Genomic DNA, 11,425 nt, shown 5'->3' with positions numbered 1-11,425 from the left:
GGGTGGGTCGGAGCACACGTCGGAGGGGGACGGGGGGAGGTGGGTGCACACGTCGGAGGGGGGACGGGGGGGGGAGGTGGGTGCACACGTCGGAGGGGGACGGGGGGAGGTGGGTGCACACGTCGGAGGGGGGACGGGGGGAGGTGGGTGCACACATCGGAGGAGGACGGGGAGGTGGGTGCACACATCGGAGGAGGACTGGGTGGGTCGGTGCACACATCGGAGGAGGACGGGGTGGGTCGGTGCACACATCGGAGGAGGACGGGGCGGGTCGGTGCACACATCGGAGGAGGAAGGGGTGGGTCGGTGCACACATCGGAGGAGGAAGGGGTGGGTCGGTGCACACATCGGAGGAGGATGGGGTGGGTCGGTGCACACATCGGAGGAGGATGGGGTGGGTCGGTGCACACATCGGAGGAGGACGGGGGAGGTGGGTGCACACATCGGAGGGGGACAGGGGAGGTCGGTGCACACATCGGAGGAGGACGGGGTAGGTCGGTGCACACATCGGAGGAGGATGGGGTGGGTCGGTGCACACATCGGAGGAGGATGGGGTGGGTCGGTGCACACATCGGAGGAGGACGGGGGGAGGTGGGTGCACACATCGGAGGAGGACTGGGTGGGTCGGTGCACACATCGGAGGAGGACGGGGCGGGTCGGTGCACACATCGGAGGAGGAAGGGGTGGGTCGGTGCACACATCGGAGGAGGACTGGGTGGGTCGGAGCACACATCGGAGGAGGACGGGGGAGGTGGGTGCACACATCGGAGGGGGACGGGGGAGGTGGGTGCACACATCGGAGGAGGACTGGGTGGGTCGGAGCACACATCGGAGGAGGACGGGGTGGGTCGGTGCACACATCGGAGGAGGACTGGGTGGGTCGGAGCACACATCGGAGGGGGACGGGGGAGGTGGGTGCACACATCGGAGGGGGACGGGGGAGGTGGGTGCACACATCGGAGGAGGACTGGGTGGGTCGGAGCACACATCGGAGGAGGACGGGGGAGGTGGGTGCACACATCGGAGGAGGACGGGTGGGGGTCGGTGCACACATCGGAGGAGGACGGGGTGGGTCGGTGCACACATCGGAGGAGGATGGGGTGGGTCGGTGCACACATCGGAGGAGGATGGGGTGGGTCGGTGCACACATCGGAGGAGGACGGGGGAGGTGGGTGCACACATCGGAGGAGGACTGGGTGGGTCGGAGCACACATCGGAGGAGGACGGGGTAGGTCGGTGCACACATCGGAGGAGGACGGGGGAGGTCGGTGCACACATCGGAGGAGGACGGGGTGGGTCGGTGCACACATCGGAGGAGGACGGGGGAGGTGGGTGCACACATCGGAGGGGGACGGGGTAGGTGGGTGCACACATCGGAGGAGGACGGGGGAGGTCGGTGCACACATCGGAGGAGGACGGGGGAGGTCGGTGCACACATCGGAGGAGGACGGGGTGGGTCGGTGCACACATCGGAGGAGGACTGGGTGGGTCGGAGCACACATCGGAGGAGGACGGGGGAGGTGGGTGCACACATCGGAGGAGGACGGGGTAGGTCGGAGCACACATCGGAGGAGGACGGGGTAGGTCGGAGCACACATCGGAGGAGGACGGGGTAGGTCGGTGCACACATCGGAGGAGGACGGGGTAGGTCGGTGCACACATCGGAGGAGGATGGGGGAGGTCGGTGCACAGAAGCAATAACACAGCCCACACCCTCCTGTCAGATTTCCCCCTCTATCTGGCAGACCCCCGCATTCACATTATGTCCCTCCCCTGTCTGTGAAGCTCCTCCTCTGACACATGGCGGGTCACACACCTCCTGGGCGTTCAGCGATCGCTGCGTCTTCATGTAGTGCAGCACAGCCATAGCACAGGATCCCGGTGATGGGACGCGGCCCGTAGACTCCATGTATACAATGTTATATATGTTCTATGATGTAAATATTACAGATATTTTTGTTTTAGGAAATTTTTTACTTTGATTCTTTCTGTATCTTCCTCCATCGGTGTTGCTGCTCTCATTACAATAAACTTTTGTTTTCATTTGTTTTTATTCTCTAAAACTTCATTTCCTGGAGGAGACACAGGGAGGTCTGACATGGTGATCTCCACCATTCCCAGCCACCAAGATAGAGATATTGGGTCTCATTAGGTGAGCGGGAATAATGAGAGGATAAGAGGCCGGTGGCAGATCAGCTGAGGTGGCACATTGTAGAGTATGGGGGAGGGGGCAGGCCAGGGAGGAAGCCATTGTTATATGGCACTTGGTATTCACCTTACTGGCCTGGAGGATGGGGAAAATGGATGGGAGAGGTGAGGGCTGAGGGAAGAGAGAATGGATATTCTAGGAAGCCCAAGAGATGGTATAGTGCAGGCTGGGGGGTACATAAAGAGGAGGAGCGAAGTGTAGAGAGGAGGCCAGGGAAAGAAAGGATGTTGTAGGAATCCTGGGAGATGGTAGAGCGGAGGCAGGATAAGGCCCCGAAGATGGGAGAATAGTGACTAAAGGAAATCTGTAGGGTGACGGAACAGAGGCTGGAGGAAGCCCAGAGGATAAGAGGGCGGAGGTCTGGAGAAGCCCAGGGGTTGTAGAGAGGAGGCCTGGGGGCAAAGGCTGAAAGGGAAGCCTGGAGGATGAAAGAACAGAGGCCGTAGGAAGCCTGAAGGATAGGAGAGTGGAGGCCATAGAAAGCCTTAGGGATGGGAGGACAGAGCCCTGGGGGTGACAGAGAGGTGGCCTAGAGGAAGGAAGAATGGATATCAGAGGAAGCCTGGGGTCTGGTAGAGCAGAGGCTGGAGGAAGCCCAAGAGATTGGAGGACAGAGGCCCGGGGAAGCCAAAGGGTGGTAGGGAGGAGGCCTGGGGGGAAGAAAGAATGGATATCTGAGGAAGCATGGGGTTTGATTGAGCAAAGGCTGGAGGGAAGCCTGGAGGATGAAAGAAGAGAGGCCGTAGCAAGCCTGGAGGATAGGAGAGTGACAGTCGTAGGAAGCCCAAGGGATTGGAGGGCAGAGGCCCAGGGGTGGTAGAGAGGAAGCCTACGGAAAGGAATAATGGATATCAGAGGAATCCTTGGGTCTGGTAGAGCAGAGGATGAAAAGAACAAGGGATGGAAAGGGCAGAGGCCAGGGAAATCTTAGGGGTGGTATAGAGAAGGCCTGGGGGAAGGGAGAATGGATATCAGAGGAAGTCTGGGGTCTGGTACTTCAGGCTGGTGGAGGTCGGGAAGATATAAGCACAGAGGCCAGAGAAATCTCAGGAGAGTGGAGGTTGGTGGGAAGAGCAGCGGTCACATCTTTGAATGTGGTATCCGGATAGATGCAGCCGTATCCCAATATCCTGGTGCCAACATGGCAGTATACATGTGGTAGTTGCTCTCATGGATTGGTACCAGGAAAGGAAAATGATAGTAAGTATTTGATACAATTTTCCGTTATCTGTATGAGGACGGGAAGGGTAGGTTGGTACACATATCGGAGGAGGACGGGGCAGGTGGGTGCACACATCGGAGGAGGACGGGGTAGGTGGGTGCACACATCGGAGGAGGACGGGGGAGGTGGGTGCACACATCGGAGGAGGACGGGGGTAGGTCGGTGCACACATCGGAGGAGGACGGGGCAGGTCGGTGCACACATCGGAGGAGGACGGGGCAGGTCGGTGCACACATCGGAGGAGGGTGGGGGAGGTCGGTGCACACATCGGAGGAGGACGGGGCAGGTCGGTGCACACATCGGAGGAGGACGGGGGAGGTCGGTGCACACATCGGAGGAGGACGGGGCGGGTCGGTGCACACATCGGAGGAGGGTGGGGGAGGTCGGTGCACACATGGGAGGAGGACGGGGTAGGTTGGTGCACACATCGGAGGAGGAGGGTGGGGGAGGTCGGTGCACACATCGGAGGAGGACGGGGGAGGTCGGTGCACACATCGGAGGGGGATGGGGGAGGTCGGTGCACACATCGGAGGAGGACGGGGGAGGTCGGTGCACACATCGGAGGAGGACGGGGCAGGTCGGTGCACACATCGGAGGAGGGTGGGGGAGGTCGGTGCACACATGGGAGGAGGACGGGGTAGGTTGGTGCACACATCGGAGGAGGAGGGTGGGGGAGGTCGGTGCACACATCGGAGGAGGACGGGGGAGGTGGGTGCACACATCGGAGGAGGACGGGGCGGGTCGGTGCACACATCGGAGGATAGTGGGGGAGGTCGGTGCACACATGGGAGGAGGACGGGGTAGGTTGGTGCACACATCGGAGGAGGAGGGTGGGGGAGGTCGGTGCACACATCGGAGGAGGACAGGGGAAGGTCGGTGCACACATCGGAGGAGGGTGGGGGAGGTCGGTGCACACATCGGAGGAGGAGGGTGGGGGAGGTCGGTGCACACATCGGAGGAGGAGGGTGGGGGAGGTCGGTGCACACATCGGAGGAGGATGGGGGAGGTCGGTGCACACATCGGAGGAGGAGGGTGGGGGAGGTCGGTGCACACATCGGAGGAGGAGGGTGGGGGAGGTCGGTGCACACATCGGAGGAGGACGGGGGAGGTCGGTGCACACATGGGAGGAGGACGGGGTAGGTTGGTGCACACATCGGAGGAGGAGGGTGGGGGAGGTCGGTGCACACATCGGAGGAGGAGGGTGGGGGAGGTCGGTGCACACATCGGAGGAGGACGGGGGAGGTCGGTGCACACATCGGAGGAGGGTGGGGGAGGTCGGTGCACACATGGGAGGAGGACGGGGTAGGTTGGTGCACACATCGGAGGAGGAGGGTGGGGGAGGTCGGTGCACACATCGGAGGAGGAGGGTGGGGGAGGTCGGTGCACACATCGGAGGAGGACGGGGGAGGTCGGTGCACACATGGGAGGAGGACGGGGTAGGTTGGTGCACACATCGGAGGAGGAGGGTGGGGGAGGTCGGTGCACACATCGGAGGAGGAGGGTGGGGTAGGTTGGTGCACACATCGGAGGAGGACGGGGGAGGTCGGTGCACACATCGGAGGAGGGTGGGGGAGGTCGGTGCACACATGGGAGGAGGACGGGGTAGGTTGGTGCACACATCGGAGGAGGAGGGTGGGGGAGGTCGGTGCACACATCGGAGGAGGAGGGTGGGGGAGGTCGGTGCACACATCGGAGGAGGAGGGTGGGGGAGGTCGGTGCACACATCGGAGGAGGAGGGTGGGGTAGGTTGGTGCACACATCGGAGGAGGACGGGGGAGGTCGGTGCACACATCGGAGGAGGGTGGGGGAGGTCGGTGCACACATGGGAGGAGGACGGGGTAGGTCGGTGCACACATCGGAGGAGGAGGGTGGGGGAGGTCGGTGCACACATCGGAGGAGGAGGGTGGGGGAGGTCGGTGCACACATCGGAGGAGGAGGGTGGGGTAGGTTGGTGCACACATCGGAGGAGGACGGGGGAGGTCGGTGCACACATCGGAGGAGGGTGGGGGAGGTCGGTGCACACATCGGAGGAGGACGGGGTAGGTTGGTGCACACATCGGAGGAGGAGGGTGGGGGAGGTCGGTGCACACATCGGAGGAGGACGGGGGAGGTCGGTGCACACATGGGAGGAGGACGGGGTAGGTTGGTGCACACATCGGAGGAGGAGGGTGGGGGAGGTCGGTGCACACATCGGAGGAGGAGGGTGGGGGAGGTCGGTGCGCACATCGGAGGAGGACGGGGGAGGTCGGTGCACACATCGGAGGAGGGTGGGGGAGGTCGGTGCACACATGGGAGGAGGACGGGGTAGGTTGGTGCACACATCGGAGGAGGAGGGTGGGGGAGGTCGGTGCACACATCGGAGGAGGACGGGAAAATGATGGTAAGTATTTGATACAATTTTCCGTTATCTGTATGATGGGGAGAGCAGCAAAACCGTCTACAGGGTAGAATTTCCTGTCTACTAGGAGAAGCTCACATCTATAACATTATAATGAAGTCTTCACTGTAGTTCATCTCCTGTAATACACAGAGAGGGGTGTTGGGGGGATTAGAGGAAATCCTAGCAGGAAAAAAAAAGTCATATTGCAGCTTGTCAGTCCTTAGATGTGGCAGCTGCATTTGTTTTCTTTTTTCGGACTTGCAGCTTGCTCACGTCAGCAGTTGGGGGAAGTAAAACCCTGTGGCCGAGATGCACTTTTACTGCCCCCAACCACTACCCCCCCTTATTCACAGGTGCAGTGGTGGGGGGTGTTCACATGCTGTGGTCGTGATGCTTTGGGGCTGCTCTGCAAGTGTTCAGGACAAAGCAGGTGACGAGGAGGCGATGCCATGCCTGACCACAAATGCTCTTCTGAACACAGATCGCTCTTCAGAGAACAACATTGTGAATTGATTCCTAAGAACATTTTAGCAGGAACAGAGAACACCTGTTGATCCTGCCAGAAAAGCTGTGTCCTCGTCACTTCCTGTGAGCTGAACTGAAACCACAATCAATCTTCCTTTCAAAACTATCTTCTGTAAACTACTAATCCTCCCACTCCCCATGTAATAGAGATGGAGAGGAAGATGTTTGTAGTCCAGTCTGAGTGTACACCACGGCTCCCTCTATAGGTACAATGGAGAAGTGAGTGTAGCCACCCTAGCACTGGCAGGATCACCATGTGAAAGTGAGGAGGAAAATCTTGGAAGAAGAAAACGAATGCAGTTGTCACATCCTAAAGGTGCAATATATAGAATGTTTATCCGGTGTGGCCGGTTCACACCAGAAATCGCACAGGAATGCTCCGCACGTTCCTGTGCCATTATTTTCAATGGGATAAATCACACTGGACCAAAAGTATCTGAATGATACACAGATTGCTGCTCAGAGAATAAAATCTTTATTTACAATTTTTAAACCAAAAAATCCCAGAAATTTATTAAAGAACAAAAATGTTTTATTTTTTTTGGGTTTCAAATTACAGAAAATATAGAGGAAGAAATATAACCCAACACGTTGCGTCTTACAGAGCGAAGAAATCGTCCCGTCAGTCCTCAGGATAGAAAGGTGGATGATGTAATGCAATGTGTATAAAATCTCAGAGATGAATCAATTCACTCATCAATATCAGTCATTTCATCTGCAGATTTCTTATCAATACAACTAAGAAGCCCAGAGACCTTCCTCCTCCCCGGGGTATAGAAAAACCCGGATCCGGAGTTCTGGTCTAGGATCGGGATAAGGCACCTTATAGAGATCTGATAGGAGAGAGCTGATGAGGTAACATTACTAGTATATGTCTATAGGTTGTGTATATAGAGAACAGCCGGGCCACCGTATCCCACCACCGGAAACTCAGCGCCCGTGTATGACGCGGGAACTTCAGATACAACTTTTTTATTTTATTTATTTCCGGTGGTTAGTGTTTGTCAACCAGAGCTTAGTGGACACCCCCTCCATAGGCTGCAATTTCTGATTAGTAATCACTGACACCAATAAGCTTTGTAGCTCTCTGTATGAGGAGCATTCTTTCCACCGACCACCAGAGTCACGGGACCCCCCCTTCCCCCCACCACCCTAAGATCTTCTCTACTGAGTGACAATCCAAGGCAGCCTGTCTCTATGGACCATCTAATGGAGGATTTCACTGACCTGCTATAGTTTACATGCAGTGTAGCTGCACTTTCCCATAGACTTCTATTCGATCGGCCTTTTTGGTGCATTTTCTGAAAGCACAGCAGAGATGCAGCATGCAGGACTTTTGGTGAGCTTTTCAGAAAATGCACCAAAAATGTCCGATCTAATAGAAGTCTATGGGAAAGTGCGAGTACAACAATGTGCTGCACCTGTAGACATGACAGGAGGTGAAAGGAAATCCCACCTTTGTTGGTTGTCCCTATTGGGGGATTCCCCTCTGTGTTTGTCTCAGTGACTGTAAACTGTAACATTTGGGATTTTTCCTCAGTTTCTGTCCAAAGCTGGCCATAGACCGTGCAAATTTCTTTCCTGCAACCACAAAGAAATTTGCTAGAATCCCTCCTGCCGAGTCATTGTATTCTCGGGGCGAGGGAAGCCACCCCCACCGGTAGAAGACAGTGATTATTGCTATTGGCTATACCAGCTGCTAGCGATAATCGCATGCAAGATCCGGCAGGCTGGTTGTACCCGAGTTGATTGATCTACTTAGTACATTCAGCCTGCCCATACATCTTGGATTTGAACCATCTATGGCCGGCCTTAGTAACAACGGTCACTAGGAAAGGAAGGGAAGATAAATCTCCCTAACAGAGACACGGATAGTAATAAAACACAGATTGTGGGTCTAATCTCCCTACTTCTTCCAAAGTCTAAAAACTAGAAAAAGAAAAAAGGTTTTATTTAGCGTTCTACTTTAATGTTGGAATTGTAAATTTAGAAGTAATATGGTTTTTCGGCAGCTTGGTGGGCTCTGGGTGGTATCTCTGTATCTCCCCCAGATTCACACCTCTGAAGATTTCAACGGTTTGTTGAGGTTCTGCCATTTTTTTTACACCAAAAATGTTGACAAAAATTTTCAGTACCCAAAAATCTGGTGAAATCTGCGCTCTCTTTCTTGTCCATGAAGGGACACAGGAATTATTAGACTGTCAAGTTATACTGCCGCCTACAGGAGAAAAGGACAAAAGCCGTTGGCCAGCACAGGAGAACCTCGCCCATAACCATCAGACCTCAGTTTCTCTCTGGTGTCCTCAGGAGGGTGGATGGGTTTTTATTCTCATTTTTTTGGAAGTTTTTTTCTACTAATCGGCAGCTGCTGGTAGATTTGTGCCAAATATATGAAAACCTGGAAGTCTCTCCATTCAGACAAGAGTAGGTCTTCCCAGTTATATACTGGTGGTCTCTCTCTGATGTCCCTCTACTCCCAGTGATGACAACTACATCTGTGCTCCAACTGCCACAGGACTTCACATTAAAGTGATTGTTAAGTTCAGTTTTTCTTTTTATCAAAATATCATCTTGTTATACTTACCGGCTCTGTAACTGTTTTGCACAGAGCAGCCCTCATCCTCCTCTACTGGAGCCCCCCACTGGTGCTTCTGGCTTCTTCCCCCTGCTGAGTACCCACCATAGCAAGCCTCTTGTTATGGGGGAAATCATGCATGCCAACCCCTGAGCCGCCTCTGTGTGTGTCCATCTCGTCTCTCCATCAGTATCCTGGAACTTCAAGTGATTTGTTTGTCTCAGCCATCTGTCTCAGGACTCAGCTGATCAACACTACGGCAGTAGCATACATCAACCATCAGTGAGGAATCCAACGTCTCACAAGTATATGGATCCTGTCCAGGACAAAATTTCACGGTCCTGCTTTTTCCACCTAGGTGTAAACAGTTGAGAGGTGGTCTTTCTCAGATAGCAATGCCTGGACTTGAGGAGAGGCTCCTACGCATGGAGGGAGTTCTAAGTCCTGGGTTGGAGGTGGATGATGTTTAAAAGATTTAACAACAAGCTGGTCATGTTCAATTTCCAGGTACAGGGATCCTCTAGCACTGCAGTCTCCAAAATGGGGCCCTTTGCCTACCTTGAGGCACTATTCCTCCCACTAATACAAGGCACTTCTCCTTCCAGTGACACCAACGATGAGACACCATTCCTTCCACTGACACCAACAATGGGGTATAATACATCTCACCAACAATAAAGCACTATTCCTCCCACTGATACCAATGATGGGACACTATTCCCCCTACTTATACCAATGATGGGACACTATTCCTTCCACTGACACCAATGATGGGGCACTATTCCTTCCAATGATGGGGCACTATTCCTCCCACTGATACCAATGATGGGACACTATTCCCCCTACTTATACCAATGATGGGACACTATTCCTTCCACTGACACCAATGATGGGGCACTATTCCTTCCAATGATGGGGCACTATTCCTTCCACTGATACCAATGATGGGACACTATTCCTTCCACTGATACCAATGATGGGGCACTATTCCTCCCACTGATACCAATGATGGGGCACTATTCCTCCCACTGATACCAATGATGGGACACTATTCCCCCTACTGATACCAATGATGGGGCACTATTCCTCCCACTGATACCAATGATGGGACACTATTCCTCCCACTGATACCAATGATGGGGCACTATTCCTCCCACTGACACCAATGATGGGGCACTATTCCTTCCAATGATGGGGCACTATTCCCCCTACTGATACCAATGATGGGGCACTATTCCTTCCACTGATGGGACACTATTCCCCCTACTGATACCAATGATGGGGCACTATTCCTCTCACTGATACCAATGATGGGACACTATTCCTCCCACTGACACCAATGATGGGGCACTATTCCCCCTACTGATACCAATGATGGGGCACTATTCCTTCCACTGATACCAATGATGGGACACTATTCCCCCTACTGACACCAATGATGGGACACAATTCCTCCCTCTGATACCAATGATGGGGCACTATTCCTCCCACTGATACCAATGATGGGGCACTATTCCTCCCACTGACACCAATGATCATTATCAAAAGGAATAAATAGTAAAAAGTAGTACATTTTTTTAAAAATTCAGCTGTAAATTTCTTATTACTACCATAACCTACCACCGAACAAACAAAAATAAATTCTCCTGCTCCTGACGATCGCAGCGATACCACGTATGTGTCTGTTAGTTGGTGTTTGTACCCGGAGTACAGCCCAGAAACAATAATGCATTTTTTTTTTCATCTTGCTTAAAACACACTGATGCTAATTAAAAAAAAACAAAAACCCTGCCCAAAATATACTGACCCCGGCACTGACCTAGATCAAACCTTGATCTAGGTATTTTTATTTTATTTTTTACACACACTATTTTTTTTCTCTCTGCAAGGAAAGAGAAAGATACAATGTATCTTTCCTCTCCATTCACAGACACAGAAACACAAGGACGGGCTTCACAGTGCCTGATCACTGCGATAGCCAATCAGAGGCTACCACAGCGATTAGGTTGCCCAGAATTGGGAGTTCCAGGTCCTAATCGTTAGTATGGGGCCCGGGACTCTCGGTGAGCCCCCGGTCTCTGTACTGGGAGTGTGTGGTGTGCTCCCAGCACAAAGGGAAATACACATACATGTGGCCCCATGGCATAAAGCCCAGTGCAGTGGGGCCACACATATGTGTTACGTTGGCATCAAGGTGTTAACGGGTTTCATTTTTTCGTTCAGCCCAGTGGCCTACCTGTCCTGTCAAGGCAGATTCTATAAGACCTGCGAGTACTTCTTGCTCTTTTTGGATGAATACAACTTTTCCCAGTTTGCAAGTTTACCACCTGGTCATATCATTACATATCTAATCTGGTTGAAAAAAAAAACACAAGTCCATCAAGCTCTGCCTTTAAGTTTTACCACGTGAATATCCAGGCCTTGTCTGGTGGCAGCTTCTGGCGTTGGGCTGCAAGCATGCGTGCAACTTTGTGCGTGGGAATTGTCTACACACGCTCGGAATTTCCGACAATG

At 53.9% G+C, this 11,425-nt stretch overlaps 1 protein-coding gene across 1 annotated transcript in view; it reads right to left on the bottom strand.

Moving 5' to 3' along the window:
• Window positions 1-6,788: 6,788 nt before the first annotated feature.
• Window positions 6,789-11,425, bottom strand: part of LOC141147325 (protein mono-ADP-ribosyltransferase PARP9-like) — a 142,295-nt gene continuing 137,658 nt past the window's right edge. The window contains exon 9 of the mRNA XM_073634547.1: window positions 6,789-11,425. This exon is cut by the window's right edge and continues 1,561 nt beyond it. The gene's annotated coding sequence lies outside the window, so the exon portion shown is untranslated.

The sequence above is a fragment of the Aquarana catesbeiana genome, linkage group LG06, assembly GCF_042186555.1.
Source record: "Aquarana catesbeiana isolate 2022-GZ linkage group LG06, ASM4218655v1, whole genome shotgun sequence".
Lineage (NCBI taxonomy): Eukaryota > Metazoa > Chordata > Amphibia > Anura > Ranidae > Aquarana > Aquarana catesbeiana.
Note: the sequence above shows the minus strand (reverse complement) of the source record. Positions and strands in the feature narration are given on the sequence as shown.